This window comes from Oryx dammah, unplaced genomic scaffold (assembly GCF_014754425.2).
Source record: "Oryx dammah isolate SB20612 unplaced genomic scaffold, SCBI_Odam_1.1 HiC_scaffold_11229, whole genome shotgun sequence".
Classification (NCBI taxonomy): domain Eukaryota; kingdom Metazoa; phylum Chordata; class Mammalia; order Artiodactyla; family Bovidae; genus Oryx; species Oryx dammah.
In genome coordinates, this window is record NW_024080622.1 from 1,191,365 (window position 1) to 1,207,689 (window position 16,325).

The following is a 16,325-nucleotide window of genomic DNA, read 5'->3' on the forward strand; positions in this document are numbered from 1 at the left end:
ATATAGCACTTACAAAACATGTCCAAAGTTACTTAATTAAAATATGTCAGAGTTGCAATTGGAACCTAAGTGATATAACTTTTGGAATACTGCTCCTAATCGTTGTACATTCCTGCTTCTGTGAAATCTCTAGCCCTCCTTTTTTGCAAACAAACACAGACAACTGGGAGTTGAGTGAAGGGGCAGTGGAAGAATATATTAAGTCCATGTATTTTGGCACATTCTTCACATTTAGAGCTCTTTCTTTCTATTACCTAGTGCAGTACTTTAGATAGCAGGTCACCAGTAATTTTGTTTTGTTGGATGAATGATAAGTGAATAAATTGCTACATGATATTTGGTTCCTGATCACCAGTGAGATAACCAAATTAATGTTTCTCAAAATCTCGCACACTGAGGAAGGCTGCAATGGCAATATTTTAAGACAAGAAAGCATTATGTGCATTTCACAACACACAGGTGATTGCAGCAGTTCCTGGGGGCCGCACCCATAGAGCCCTCCTGTCAGCTTGGGCTGAGCTGGACCTCTGTCACCTGGATATAACAGTGCATGAGCCTTCCTCTCCTGAGCTTTTAGATCTCCACTGGTGAGAGGCTGTTGGGTCATGGGATGCCCTGGACGCCCCTATCATTGCTTCTTAGGCCTGATTTAAATTCTTCTGCTACATTTCCTGCTTGACTCTTACCTTCCCTTTTTGTCCAAGAGAAACCCGAAGCCTGAAAAAAAGAAAGACAAAAGGTAAGAAGAAAACAAGAAATGAACAGAGTCCTAGACATTGCTAAAGTTATTAGTAGGAGTGACAAGCTAAATGAGCCTTGGGGTGACAGACGGGTTCTTTATTTCATTTTCACTTTTCCATGGTCTCCACTATAGCTCGTCAGAACTCATTTATCCTAAGAAATCAAATACTTTCTGTGAAGTAGAATCAATAAATCTGCAATGTTCTAAATTGCTTAAAAATGAGTACTTGGTTCACCTGGGGCTGTGACGTATAAGCCAAATAATGGTTGTGAGTTATTTAAATGTTTGAATGAAGAAAAATTGCTTTTTGCTATGACTTCATGACATGAAATGCTGAACTTTTGTTTCATACAATAGTATGAAAGACCTAGGAGGCCAGGGACCAAGGGGGTTGGGTGGAAGGTGGTTGTTGGTGATCTCTGAAATTCAATTCTGCCCTGAGTGTGCGCATTACCAAGTGTCACTTCAGCATGTCTGGTAGAGGCTGACAGTCTAAGAGTTTTTATATGGGGTTCAAACATAGACTACAGTAGCAAGGAACTTGAGAGCTCCAGGGAGAAATATGATATTTCAGGTGCATTTGGTTATTTTATTGAATTTGCCTGGAAAAATCCATTTAAAATTTTAATTTGCATACTCAGAGCAGAGGTTAATCATTCCATCTCATGCCTGATAATAGATTTGTGTGCTTTTGTGTGTATGTGTGTGTTTTTTCATTAAATAAGCAGCTTCAAAGTGTTCAAAAGGCAGCTTGTTGTATTTCACTGGACATGGGAGTATTGGACTGGGACATTCATTCTATAAATATTTTGCCAACATTTTTGCTTCACCTGGCACGTGTTCTAAGTGTATAAATACCAAAGTAATGATTTGTTAGACTTAGGCAGTGTTTTTAAAAGATATTAATAGCACATTTAAATTGCAAAGTGAAATTAGTACAATAGTATGAAAGACCTAGGATTGTATAGACTAACTGAAAGGTCACTACTCTGTGCTTAATTGACTCATGTTCTTTTTTGAAGTAAATGGATACAAAAGTAATGCTAATTAACTTGTAGTCAGTTAACTTCCCAAATAAAAAACACTTTCAGACTAGTTGCTTATCCTCTCTGAGCCTCAGTTTTCTCATTTGTAATAATCATGCTTGCCTCAAACGATTGTTGTAGGAGTAAGTAGGATAATACACATGAAACCCTTACCAGAAGGTTTAGGACAGAAGGTCCTGGCTATTATTGTTTTTGCTGTTGTTAGTCCAAGTTCAGAGCTGTAGGACAGCTCCAGTTATGTTTTACTCTAAACAATTAGCATAAATTTTTCCCAGTGGGAAAACTGAATGGAGAGACTCTGGACTGCCCTATAATAACAGTGCCAGTGACAACTTATATAGGACTCTGGCCTTTCTGGCTATCTAATAGGAATGTAGAACAAAGGCTGATGTGGAAATTTTAAGATAAACAGCAAGAGTTAAGGAAGCGATCATGCTCTCCCTGGCGTGGGGCCACCACAGCTTTGCTCAGCAGTTGTCACCTTGAGTGCACTCAAGGCCTCAGCTTGAGTGAACTCCCCAAATAATTCCAGTTTCCCTTATTTTCAAACTGAACAACTTATAGGAGTGAAGAGGCACACTGTTTACCCTGAGCATATATATTTAAGAGCCTCTCACTAGTTTTGTGCAGAAGGAAACAAGCTCTGGAGACAGAATTCCTGGGTTCAAAGTCCTGTTCTCATCTTGCCATCAGACTGGCATAGGTTACTTAAGCTCCCTGAGAGGGGAGGCTTCGTTAGTCACCTCATGTAGTGATTGTAAGGATTAAATAAAACAATTGTATGCCATGTGGGACACTTTCTGCAACTGTTGTGCATGCTAAGTCACGTCAGTCATGTTCTACTGTTTACAACCTTATGGACTGTAGCCTTCCAAGTTCCTCTGTCCATGGGATTCTCTTGTCTAGCATACTGGGATAATAGTCTCAATAAATAATAGTGACCCATTTATTCCTTTGGTTCGATGATATTTTCACTGAGAAGTGTTAAAAGAGAAACTGAGGCATATTAAGACTTTCAAGAGTTTATGTGAATGAAAATCAGTTAGAATGAGGCAGCACCAAAGCATAAGAGATTAGAAACCTTCTGTTAACAGAGGTTAGAGGAAAGACTGATCGAGAAGAGGTGGAAGCAAAGCAAGAATATTATTTGATTGACTGTGGCTTATGCAGTTGCATTATTGGAGAAAGCCTAGTTGACTGTGATTGGTTGTCTTTGTGTGTGCGTGCTAAGTTGTGTCAGTCCTGTTGGACTCTGTGCAACTGTAGCCCACCAAGCTCGTCTGTCCGTGGAATTCTCCAGGCAAGAATACTGGAGTGGGTTGCCATTCCCTTCTTCAGAGGATCTTCCCTACCCTGGGATTGAACCCGAATCTCTTATATTTCCTGCACTGGCAGGTGGGTTCTTTACCACTAGGGCCATTTGGGAAGCCCATGATTGTCCTTAGGTTTTGCTTTTTAAAAAATTAATTAATTAGGCTATGGTGGATCTTAGTTGCAGCATGAGGGACCTAGTTCCCTAACCAAGGGTCGACCTGGTCCCCTGTATTGGGAGCCCAGTCTTAGCCACTGGACCACCAGGGAAGTCCCAGTTTTATTATGTTTTAACTTGGAGGCTAAAGTCATAGGCTAAAATTACAGGCTAAATTTTGATTTGCTTATGCAGGTTACTAAACCATTAAAGCCACCTCAGTCTAATGGCCTCCTTGTTTAGTAAATTTAACAGGTATTAGAGATACTTCTGACTTCATTGTATGGTTTCCTCTATGAGTTTTGACTCAAGAGTAAAGGAATTTGGAGAAAGAGGAATTAGAAGTCCTGTTCTCAAAACCCATAGACAACTCTGTACTTGCTTCATTTATTATTTATGAAGACGTTCAGTAACTGTCTTCAGGATTTAAATGGTGGCTCTTTTCACTTCTAATAGTGAAGGTTTAGAAAGTACCAAAACAAGATCTTTTTTACTAAAGTAGCTGTAAGGTGTTTATTAGCAAAGGTTCATATGCAAATATTGCTCCAGAAAAAGATTTAAACTTTTCCAAATTATTTTGGGAACACAAGTGGTGAGTTTTTTCCAAAATGAAATTCTAATACCTTCAAAATCATTTAGATTTTGTTGGGCTTCCCTGGTGGCTAAGTGGTAAAGAATCCACCTGCCAGTACAGGACACACATGTTCTATCCCTGGGTCGGGAAGATCCCCTGGAGAAGCAAATGGCAACCCACTCCAGTATTCTTCCCTGGGAAATCCCACAGAGAGAGGAACCTGGTGGGCTGCAGTTCATGGAGTCACAAAAGAGTCGGACATGACTCACCAACTAAACAACACCAAACTGTGGAATAAACATTCATTTTTTGCCTATCTTGTCAGAGAGTTTGGATATATGTCTAATTTTCACATTTTGTTCATTTCACTTTGAAATCACATTAGTCTTAGTTGCATTCTGGTTTGGAGCCAGTGTGTGGACCCTCTAAATTCTTCTAAAGAGATATTTTGAATAATAATACAGAGAACTACTAAATTATTTTAGAGGAAAAATGGCAAAATTTGGGAAGATGGGAGAGCTAACTTTGCAGAGCTCCATACAAAACCATGATGAAGTGGTTTATTTGAAAGAACATAAGATGCTGACTTATTTTTGAAAACTTATTTTTCTTAGATCTTTATAAAATAATATTCAAAAATAAAATTTAAAGCAAATACCACTTCCTCCTTTATAAAAAAATTATTTTTTCTATCTTGGTGAGGACTGCAAGATCTCTTAGAGTGTGGAGGTAGCCAGGTTTCTTCAGAGCACCTTCTCTGCTGTAATAGTTATAAATTCTGATCATCTGGTGTTTGTCAACAGACTTGGCCTCTTGTTTGCTAAGCATTGAAGACATTTTGATTGGCAGTATTAAAAAGAAGCTAATAGAAAAGTTTAAGAAGAGAATTTAAAGAAGAAATAGAAATGTTATAATGAGGATCTCTGAAACAAAACATTGTCAATATAAGTGGATAATGATCTATCTATTATCTCAGATATTATAGTTTCTTAATATCTATTTAAATCCTGATAATTAACATGCATTCTCCCTTTCATCTTTTCAGGGCTAATGAACAAGGAATGTATAATTTTAAATTATGAGTAAGAAGTAGTAGAAATTATTTCACAATTGATTCTCTGTTGAGTAGATACTCTATGTATTTATAACATATGCTCCAAGACATTCTGCATCATCCTTTTTGTTTTCTTGCCTTTTATACAGAGATATTATGACTGGTTGTCTCCAGACAGTTTTATCTGCACAGATTGCTTATTAAACAATCAATTTTTCAAAAACTCTATGAAATAAGACCTTTTAGTGTCAGCCAAGGAAACATCTAAAAGAGCAGCATTTTCTTGACTACAGAAAAAAATAATGTCTTTTCCTAAGAATTTTTATGTTGCATTTAATTTCCAAGGGCAATTAACATCTACTCTATTTAAGACGTTAACACTAGGACAGAATAATAGCCACAAATTGGTATACTTTTTCACTGGTATATTTTGCTAAGGTCAATAAAATTGGTTTCCATTTTGTTTTTTGCTTTTTTTTTTAGGGTGGATTTGACAAGTCTTATTACCTTTACCAATGTAATTTACATTCTCCTCAGAAAATATTGTCAAAGTTCTACTTTTCAGACTTTGATACTGGTTATTTTGTTTCCAAATGTTTTTAAAATATAGAATTTTTAGTTTTAAAAATATAGGGGTGATATCTGTTTTATTTTTCTTCTGAAAAGTAGAACCCTTTCTCAGGATTACATTTATTTTAAAGATTTAAATTTTAAACAAGTTATTATGTTTTAAGTATTATAATATCAGAAACCTTAGAGATACTTGCTATAAAATTGATTGTTTTTATAGTGATTTATTCCAATATCTTTCCATCACATTCTGGCAGAAAATCTTCATTTTCTCTGAAGAGTGAATATCTCTGGTTGGCATATGAAGTATCTGAGAGTTAAAGTCATAAAAGAATGTCTTTATCTTGAGCATAAGATAAACACAGAGACTATTAAAGTTTATTTCTTCATTTGCAGAAACTCAGCAATGTTCTTTCTGTAGCTACTTTAGTTTTTACATTCTTTGCAGTTAGGTCAACAATATTGTTTTTAGAAACATTTCTACCCATGATGGAATATATTCTAAAACCCATCTTCCCCACTGAGTATCAGTTCAGTTCAGTCGCTCAGTCATGTCCGACTCCTTGCGACCCCATAAATCACAGCATGCCAGGCCTCCCTGTCCATCACCATCTCCCGGAGTTCACTCAGACTCACATCCATCAAGTCAGTGATGCCATCCAGCCATCTCATCTTCTGTCGTCCCCTTCTCCTCCTGTCCCCAATCCCTCCCACCATCAGAGTCTTTTCCAATGAGTCAAGTCTTCGCGTGAGGTGGCCAAAGTACTGGAGTTTCAGCTTTAGCATCATTCCTTCCAAAGATATCCCAGGGCTGATTTCCTTCAGAATGGACTGGTTGGATCTCCTTGCAGTCCAAAGGACTCTCAAAAGTCTTCTCCAACACCACAGTTCAAAAGCATCAATTCTTCGGCACTCAGCCTTCTTCACAGTCCAACTCTCACATCCATACACCACAACAGGAAAAGCCATAGCCCTGACTAGACGGACCGCAGTCGGCAAAGTAATGTCTCTACTGTTTCCCCATCTATTTCCCATGAAGTGATGGGGCCAGATGCCATGATCTTCGTTTTCTGAATGTTGAGCTTTAAGCCAACTTTTTCACTCTCCTCTTTCACTTTCATCAAGAGGCTTTTTAGTTCCTCTTCACTTTCTGCCATAAGGGTGGTGTCATCTGCATATCTGAGGTGATTGATATTTCTCCCAGCAATCTTGATTCCAGCTTGTGTTTCTTCCAGCCCAGCGTTTCTCATGATGTACTCTGCATAGAAGTTAAATAAGCAGGGTGACAATATACAGCCTTGACGTACTCCTTTTCCTATTTGGAACCAGTCCGTTGTTCCATGTCCAGTTCTAACTGTTGCTTCCTGACCTGCATACAGATTTCTCAAGAGGCAGGTGAGGTGGTCTGGTATTCCCATCTCTTTCAGAATTTTCCACAGTTTATTGTGATCCACACAGTCAAAGGCTTTGGCATAGTCAAGAAAGCAGAAATAGATGTTTTTCTGGAACTCTCTTGCTTTTTTGATGATCCAGTGGATGTTGGCAATTTGATCTCTGGTTCCTCTGCCTTTTCTAAAACCAGCTTGAACATCAGGGAGTTCACGGTTCATGTATTGCTGAAGCCTGGCTTGGAGAGTTTTGAGCATTACTTTACTAGCATGTGAGATGAGTGCAATTGTGTGGTTGTTTGAGCATTCTTTGGCATTGCCTTTCTTTGGAATTGGAATGAAAACGGACCTTTTCCAGTCCTGTGGCCACTGCTGAGTTTTCCCAATTTGCTGGCATATTGAGTGCAGCACTTTCACAGCATCATCTTTCAGGATTTGAAATAGCTCAACTGGAATTCCATCACCTCCACTAGCTTTGTTCATAGTGATGCTTTCTAAGGCCCACTTGACTTCACATTCCAAGATGTCTGGCTCTAGATTAGTGATCACATCATCATGATTATCTGGGTCGTGAAGATCTTTTTTGTACAATTCTTCCGTGTATTCTTGCCACCTCTTCTTGATATCTTCTACTTCTATTAGGTCCATACCATTTCTGTCCTTTATCGAGCCCATCTTTGCATGAAATGTTCCCTTGGTATCTCTAATTTTCTTGAAGAGATCTCTAGTCTTTCCCATTCTGTTCTTTTCCTCTATTTCTTTGCATTGATTGCTGAAGAAGGCTTTCTTATCTCTTCTTGCTATTCTTTGGAACTCTGGTATGCTGAGTTTTCCTTTATAGTTTACCTGAGTATGACAATTGATATATTTTGGAATTGTAGTCTGTTTTTAATTCTTCTAAGGATGAGAAACAAAATAAGCTGTGAGGTTCCTGAGAGGTATCTGGCATATTTTAACAGACTCAAATGAAAAACTCAGGTGTTCAGTTCAGTTCAGTTCAGTCCCTCAGTCATGTCCGACTCTTTGCAACTCCATGGACTACAGCACACCAGGCTTACATGTCCATCACCAACCCCCAGAGGTTGCACAAATTCATGTCCATCGAGTTGGTGATGCCATCCAACCATCTCATCCGCTGTCATTCCCTTCTCCTCCCGCCTTCAATCTTTCCCAGCATCCAGGTCTTTTCCAATGAGTCAGTCTTCACATCAGGTGGTCAAAGTATTGGAGTTTCAGTTTCAGCATCAGTCCTTCCAATGAATATTCAGAATTGATCTCCTTTAGGATGGACTGGTTGGATCTCCTTGCAGTCCAAGGGACTCTCAAGAGTCATCTTCAACACCACAGTTCAAAAGCATCAATTCTTTGGCGCTCAGCTTTCTTTATAGTCCAACTCTCACATCCATACATGACTACTGGAAAAAGCATAGTCTTGACTAGATGGACCTTTTCATCTGCTTTTATGTCTCTGCTTCTCAATATTCTGTCTAGGTTGGTCATAGCTTTTCTTCCAAGGAGCAAGAGTCTTGTAATTGCACGATGCAGTCACCATCTGCAGTGATTTTGGATCCCAAGAAAATAAAGTCTGTCACTGTTTCCATTGTTTACCTTGAAACGATGGGACCAGACACCATGATCTTAGTTTTCTGAATGTTGAGTTTTAAGCCAACTTTTTCACTCTCCTCTTTCACTTTCATAAAGAGGCTTTTAGTTCTTCTCTTGATGCCATAAGGGTGGTGTCATCTGAATGTCTGAGGTTATTGATATTTCTCCCAGCAACCTTGATTCCAGATTGTGTTTTATCCAGCTTGGCATTTTGCATGATGTACTCCACATATAAGTTAAATAAGCAGGATGACAACATACAGCCTTGATGTACTCCTTACCTGATTTGGAACCAGTCTGTTGTTCCAAACTCAGGTGTGAGGCTTGGGAATCTGATTTTTAAACGAGTTCTACAAGTGGTCCATATGGGCATCACTATTCTAGCAATTCTACTTTAAATTCATGATATACCTGCTGACAACTTCATCTCTCAAATTAAAGAAAACACTTATATGAAAAATAAAATAGTCTTGAGAAGCAAAAAGAAATTGTTTGCTGAAGTAAAGGCGTCAAAAGTTTATAATATAAACTCTGAGGATTTTATTTTATTTTGTTTATTTTTTAATTGAAGTATAGTTGATTTACAATGTTGTGTTAGTTTTAGGTGTAAGCACAGTGATTGAGTCATATATATATATATATATATATATATTCAGATCCTTTACCTTTTATAGCTTATTATAAAACATTGATTTCCCTGTAGTCCTTATTGGCTATTTATTTTATGTAGAGTGGTGTGTATATGCTAATCCCAAAAGGGTGAAGATACAAGAAGATTTATTTGTATGCTTTGTTCATTCAACAAACACAGATTATACACCTATCACCTATCACAGCTCAAATTGCTGGGGATACAAAAATAAAAAGGAAACAGCCTTCCCTATCAAGGATTTCTCAGTCAAACAGGAGAGATAATACTTGTGTAACAACAGAACAGAGTTTCTGAGAGCCATGGGAGTACAGCCATGGCTAGATGTACACCCTGACACTTTGGGAACCTAGATTTTCACAAGTCAGAGAAGAGACGGGTATGTTATTATGGCCTTTGATGCTGTAAAAGAGCATATTTCAAGGTGGTTTAGAATCCAAATCTAAGAATTCAGATTTTATAGTTTATCCCTGAGAAGAGACAAATTCTGACTTCCCTGATAAGATTGGCTATGATATTAACAAATATTATTTCTAATAGGATATAATGAAATGTGTAACTATTTGGAAGATCTGCATAATTCAGTGAATTGTTATTTTCCAAATGACCAATCATTATACTATAAAATTATGCATGAGTAAAAGAGCCACCTAAACAGTGAGATAGGCCAGTGATCTTAGTGCAACAGAATATGAGAAGTTCATTGATATGGTCCACATTGTACTAAACTTTCATTTCAGTTCAGTCGCTCAATAGTGTCCAACTCTTTGCAACCCCATGAATCGCAGCACACCAGGCCTCTCTGTCCATCACCAACTCCCAGAGTTCACTCAGAGTCGTGTCCATCGAGTCAGTGATGCCATCCAGCCATCTCATCCTCGGTCGTCCCCTTCTCCTCCTGCCCCCAATCCCTCCCAGCATCAAAGTCTTCTCCATTGAGTCAACTCTTGTCATGAAGTGGCCAAAGTACTGGAGTTTCAGCTTTAGCATCATTCCTTCCAAAGAAATACCAGGGCTGATCTCCTTTAGGATGGACTGGTTGGATCTCCTTGCAGTCCAAGGGACTCTCAAGAGTCTTCTCCAACACCACAGTTCAAAAGCATCAATTCTTCGGCACTCAGCTTTCTTCACAGTCCAACTCTCACATCCATACATGACCACTGGAAAAACCATAACCTTGACTAGACGGACCTTAGTCGGCAAAGTAATGTCTGTGCTTTTGAATATGCTACCTAGGTTGCTCATAACTTCTCTTCCAAGGAGTAAGCGTCTTTTAATTTCATGGCTGCAGTCATCATCTGCAGTGATTTTGGAGCCCAAAAGAATAAAGTCTGACACTGTTTCCACTGTTTCCCCATCTATTTCCCATGAGGTGATGGGACCGGATGCCGTGATCTTCATTTTCTGCATTTTGAGCTTTAAGCCAACTTTTTCACTCTCTTCTTTTACTTTCATCAAGAGGCTTTTTAGTTCCTCTTCACTTCCTGCCATAAGGGTGGTGTCATCTGCATATCTGAGGTTATTGATATGGAAACTGTAATTTGCCAAGTTTTTGGCATAATATAAAAAACAATATCCGTAATTATCTAGAAAGGCTTATAAAATATCCCTCCCTTTCCAAATACATATCTGTGGAAGGCCAGATTTTCTCCATATGTTTGACAAAAATATTATAGCAGATTGAATACAGAAACAGATATGAAGTCTAGTTGCTTCTACTAAGAGATATTAAAGAAGTAAAAATGTAAAATGGTGCCAACCTTCTCAATATAGATTTTTTTTTTAATTTTGGAAAATATTAGTCACTATCAAAACAGTCACTTTTCAAAAAAACATGTTATTTCTGTTAACATTTAATTAGCTTATAGTTTTAAATGATAAGCAAGTATTTTAAAATCTCAGTTTTATTTTCAAATATGTGAAGTATTGGTAGGCATGATAACATAAAGGCTGTTTAGGCTATTCAATAATTTTGGGTATAAAAGGTTCTGAGACAAAAAAAGTTAGAGAACAGGTGGTTTAGCTGATCCTAGCAAGACAGAGACTATTTTACTTTTGCTAAACTCTAGGTACATAGAAATAGCATATTTTGTGACATTTAATCGTAAGAGGAAGGTAATTGGTTTTGTTGCTTATTGATTAAAATATGCTTCACAGATTGCAGCCAAGGAAGTTTTCAGGAGATCTAGCAAGTTTTATCAGTCAGAGTCCTTTGGTTGAAAGCAACAGAAACCAACTAAGACAACTGGGTTAGTTTTCTATTTTTGTGTAACAAAGTCCTCAAAATAAAACAGTCTAAAACAACAAGTAAGAATCATCTCATAGTTTCCATGCAGTTTTAAAACTCAAGAAACTTGTTTTTCAAAATCAGTAGAATCTCTTTCTTTAGGAAAACAGTAATTCTTATAAAGGAATCACTGATTCGATTAGGCCCACCAAGGATAATCTCCCTTTACACTTAACTGAGGAAATTAATTACAATAAAGCAAGGGTGAACGTTGACATTCTAGGAATCAGCGGACTAAAATGGACTGGAATGGGTGAATTTAACTCAGATGACCATTGCAGCAGGAATCCCTCAGAAGAAATGGAGTAGCCATCATGGTCAACAAAAGTCTGAAATGCAGTACTTGGGTGCAATCTCAAAAACGACAGAATGATCTCTGTTCATCTCCAAGGCAAACCATTCAATATCACAATTATCCAAGTCTATGCCCCAACCAGTAACACTGAAGAAACTGAAGTTGAATGGTTTTATGAAGACCTACAAGACCTTTTAGAACTAACACCCAAAAAAGATGTCTTTTTCATTATAGGGGACTGGAATGCAAAAGTAGGAAGTCAAGAAACACCTGGAGTAACAGGAAAATTTGGCCTTGGAATGTGGAATGAAACAAAGCAAAGGCTAATAGAGTTTTGCCAAGAAAATGCACTGGTCATAGCAAACACCCTCTTCCAACAACACAAGAGAAGACTCTACACATGGACATCACCAGATGGTCAACACCAAAATCAGACTGATTATATTCTTTGCAGCCAAAGATGGAGAAACTCTATACAGTCAACAAAAACAAGACCAGGAGCTGACTGTGGCTCAGATCATGAACTCCTTATTACCAAATTCAGACTTAAATTGAAGAAAGTAGGGAAAACCGCTAGACCATTCAGGTATGACCTAAATCAAATCCCTTATGATTATACAGTGGAAGTGAGAAATAGATTTAAGGGCTTAAATCTGATAGATAGAGTGCCTGAGGAACTATAGAATGAGGTTCGTGACATTGTACAGAAGACAGGGATCAAGACCATCCCCATGGAAAAGAAATGCAAAAAAGCAAAATGGCTGTCTGGGGCGGCCTTACAAATAGCTGTGAAAAGAAGAGAAGTGAAAAGCAAAGGAGAAAAGAAAAGAAATAAGCATCTGAATGCAGAGTTCCAAAGAATAGCAAGAAGAGATAAGAAAGCCTTCTTCAGCGATCAATGCAAAGAAATAGAGGAAATCAACAGAATGGGAAAGACTAGAGATCTCTTTAAGAAAATTAGAGATACCAAGGGAACGTTTCATGCAAAGATGGGCTCGATAAAGGACAGAAATCGTATGGACCTAACAGAAGCAGAAGATATTAAGAAGAGGTGGCAAGAATACACGGAAGAATTGTACAAAAAAGATCTTCACGACCCAGATAATCATGATGATGTGATCACTAATCTAGAGCCAGACATCTTGGAATGTGAAGTCAAGTGGGCCTTAGAAAGCATCACTATGAACAAAGCTAGTGGAGGTGATGGAATTCCAGTTGAGCTGTTTCAAATCGTGAAAGATGATGCTGTGAAAGTGCTGCACTCAATATGCCAGCAAATTGGGAAAACTCAGCAGTGGCCACAGGACTGGAAAAGGTCCGTTTTCATTCCAATTCCAAAGAAAGGCAATGCCAAAGAATGCTCAAACAACCACACAATTGCACTCATCTCACATGCTAGTAAAGTAATTCTCAAAATTCTCCAAGCCAGGCTTCAGCAATACGTGAACCGTGAACTTCCTGATGTTCAAGCTGGTTTTAGAAAAGGCAGAGGAACCAGAGATCAAATTGCCAACATCCACTGGATCATGGAAAAAGCAAGAGAGTTCCAGAAAAACATCTATTTCTGCTTTATTGACTATGCCAAAGCCTTTGACTGTGTGGATCACAATAAACTGTGGAAAATTCTGAAAGAGATGGGAATACCAAACCACCTAACCTGCCTCTTGAGAAATCTGTATTCATTCCTCTTCTTGTTTGCTCATCACTTGTTGTGGCTACTCTTTCCCTACCACTTCTGATGGCAGACAAGGCTGCCTTTACGAAGAGTATCACTAACATAAATATATAGCAGGGACTTCCTCACGGCATGAGCTAACACAGAGAGACTATAGCACAAAATCTAAAAAAAAATTTTTTTTACTTCACTGTACTTATCTCACTGCTTCATTATTCACAGCACAAATCTTTATTCACATTCCTTTTCCCCAGAGAGCTCCCACTATTGCAGTTAGGCCCTCTCTCTTCTCTCCAGAATATTTTTTTTCCCTCTCTTATATAATGTATATACTTCCTGCCATGTGGAAGGGGTGAGATGTGATGGTTATCATGACTGAACATGCCGGTAGTTGTAAAAGAAATGATCTGTATAACAGAATTTCTCCCCTCCTCGTAACTTTGAATTGTAAATCTCTATGTATATCATCACTTTACATTTTATTAGTATTATCGTTTTTTTTCCTTTGTAACCTTTTCCTGAGAAGAGAATATATCTGTTAAAAATGTTTCCAGGCATATCTGAGCCAACACCAATTCCAGATACAATTTTTTTGGTGGGAGGAGTGGGGGAGATGATATAATTAAAAAGGGTAATTAAACTGTAAAATTATTCACTGAGAAAATTTATACATTTTCTTAAAGTGCTAGAAATTTTATTGAATTTTTAAAGGACAGTTTTGAAAATGTCATTCTGAACTTGTACTAAAGAAAGGTTAAGGTCAGTATATGCCACATGTATGATATGTGTATCTGTGTGTGTACATGTATAATGTATGGCTATTTATATATGTGTGTAAACATGTGCTAAGATGCTCCTCCACTTCTCTGTCATTTTTGTCCTTTAGTAGTGCTATGACTTTTCTCTTTAAATTTTATACAAATCTAAAAATACTTTCTCAAGAAAAGGAAGGAGGAATTTCTGAAATTTTTTATTAATTTTACCTACATAGCCTGCAAATTCTGGTTTCTATTTTTATGTGTCTTTACTCCATTTCCTTTTCTTTTCTTCAGCTGTTCTCCCTTTCCTCTTGTCTCTCCAGATCTATGTATTTATTTATTTTTACTTTCACATACTGAGGTATTTTTTGCAGACTGCCCTGCCATCTGACAGTGTGTCCTTTGATATATTCTGAGTTGCTTTTCCAAAAAAACTATGACATATAAAATCCCTCCTTTCCTTCCTATGTGAACATTTGACATAAAAACCAGTCTGCTTTCTGCTGCTGCACATCCCAGGAGTGGGACTTGTGTTGCTCACTGCCTATCTCACCTTTCATGCCCCAGGAGGTACCTCAGCTGCTCCAGGGAGTGGCTGATCCTGAGAGAGTTGCTGATGGTGGGCAGTGTTCCCTAGAGGTAAGGAGCCCCGCTTTGGTCCCTCCAGAGAAATCACTTGCATTTCTTCACTCCACGACGGTGAAGGATGGCAGGCATGGAGGCCACCTGGCTTCCTAGCATCCTGAGTCTGAACACTCAGCATGAGCCTTGCCTCTCCATATATTTTTTGCACACCCATTTCAATGCACAGTATTTCACATTACACAAAAGGATTCACACAGGCTTTGACACAAAACTTCAGGATTTCTGTGGAACCAGAGAGCAAAGTTTCTGTGAGTTTTGAAGCCTTACCCTTGACACCTTTATTTCATTTAGAACTGAGTTGGGGAGATCCCTGGAAGGAAATGGCAACCTATTCCAGTATTCTTTCCTGGGAAATCCCAAGGACAGATGAGCCTGGTGGGCTACAGTCCATGGGGCCACAAAAGAGTCAGACACGACTAAATAAAAAATAATCCAAATGACGAAATGTAACAACTAAAACAAAAAACTTATTTTCTTTAAAATTTTATTGTCCTTAATCAACTCCCTTTCTTGACCTCTGAGCATTATTATACAAGTAAGTTTACCCTGCACTCTAAATTAGTGAATATACAGATGCTAAAAATCTGCATCATGGAGGTAGCAAGTTATTTTTAAGTTACATAGAGGCCCACACTCAGTACAGTAAGTCCCCTAGGAATGAGTTCTGTTCAGAAAGCACACTCGTAAGTCCAGTTTGTTTGTAAATTCAAGGTTAGCCTAGGTACCCAACTAACACAATTGGCTATTACATATTATATTGTAATCGGTTTATAATTCTTTTCACACAAATAATACATTAAAAAACACAAAATAAAACATATTAATCTTACAGTACAGTACCTTGAAAAGTAGAGTAGTACAGTACAACAACTGGCAGACAGGAGCTGGCATTGGGTGAACAGGCAAGAAGAGTTACTAACTAGAGGAAGGAGAGGTGGTGGGAGATGGAGCGGAAGGATCGTCAGCAATAGGAGATGGAGGTCAAGCTGCAATTTCATTCACGCCTGATGTTGATGGCAAAAGTTCTGTTTCCTTGCTGGATTCAGTTCTGTCTATCCTCTTATAAAAATAATCCAGTGATGTTGGGTAGTAGCTCTTTTTGTTTCTTGTCATAGATGACATTCTGGGCTTGAAATAAAGATACTGTATTACTGTACTCTTTACAGCACTATACAGTAAAGTACACAAAAGCATAATCACCTGTAGAGGATGTAACACATTAACAATGTACACCAGACACATGGACTAACTTACATGATTAGACATGTGAATGCAGATTTGCATCTTTGAAAGTTTCCCACTTGAAGGTTCGTATGCAGGGAACTTACTGTAAATGAAATGTCCTAATTCAGCCATTGACATGCAGCAGATGTGGGCAGCACTGGTCCCATGAGTCAGAGACAACACAGAGGGTTCTTTCCCTATGAACAACTCAAGTCTCTTCACCTGCTGGGCTCTAGACCTGTTCATACTTTCAATTCATTATAAAAAATATGGAATTAAGTTTACCATTATAATCCGAGGTAGCTCCTTAAACTCTTAACAGTGCATCTAAATTGAAATTTTTGG

The 16,325-nt window shown here is 38.1% G+C and overlaps 1 protein-coding gene across 2 annotated transcripts in view; it reads left to right on the plus strand.

Annotated features, from left to right (window-relative positions):
- Positions 1 to 16,325, plus strand: part of LOC120861138 (fatty acyl-CoA reductase 2) — a 178,065-nt gene that overhangs the window by 86,723 nt on the left and 75,017 nt on the right. The window contains exon 1 of one of the 2 annotated variants that reach the window (XM_040236773.1): positions 553 to 739. The exons of the other annotated variant lie outside the window; for it this stretch is intronic. The gene's annotated coding sequence lies outside the window, so the exon portion shown is untranslated. Of the gene's footprint in view, positions 1 to 552; positions 740 to 16,325 lie in introns of those variants that run through there. 2 annotated transcript variants of the gene reach the window in all.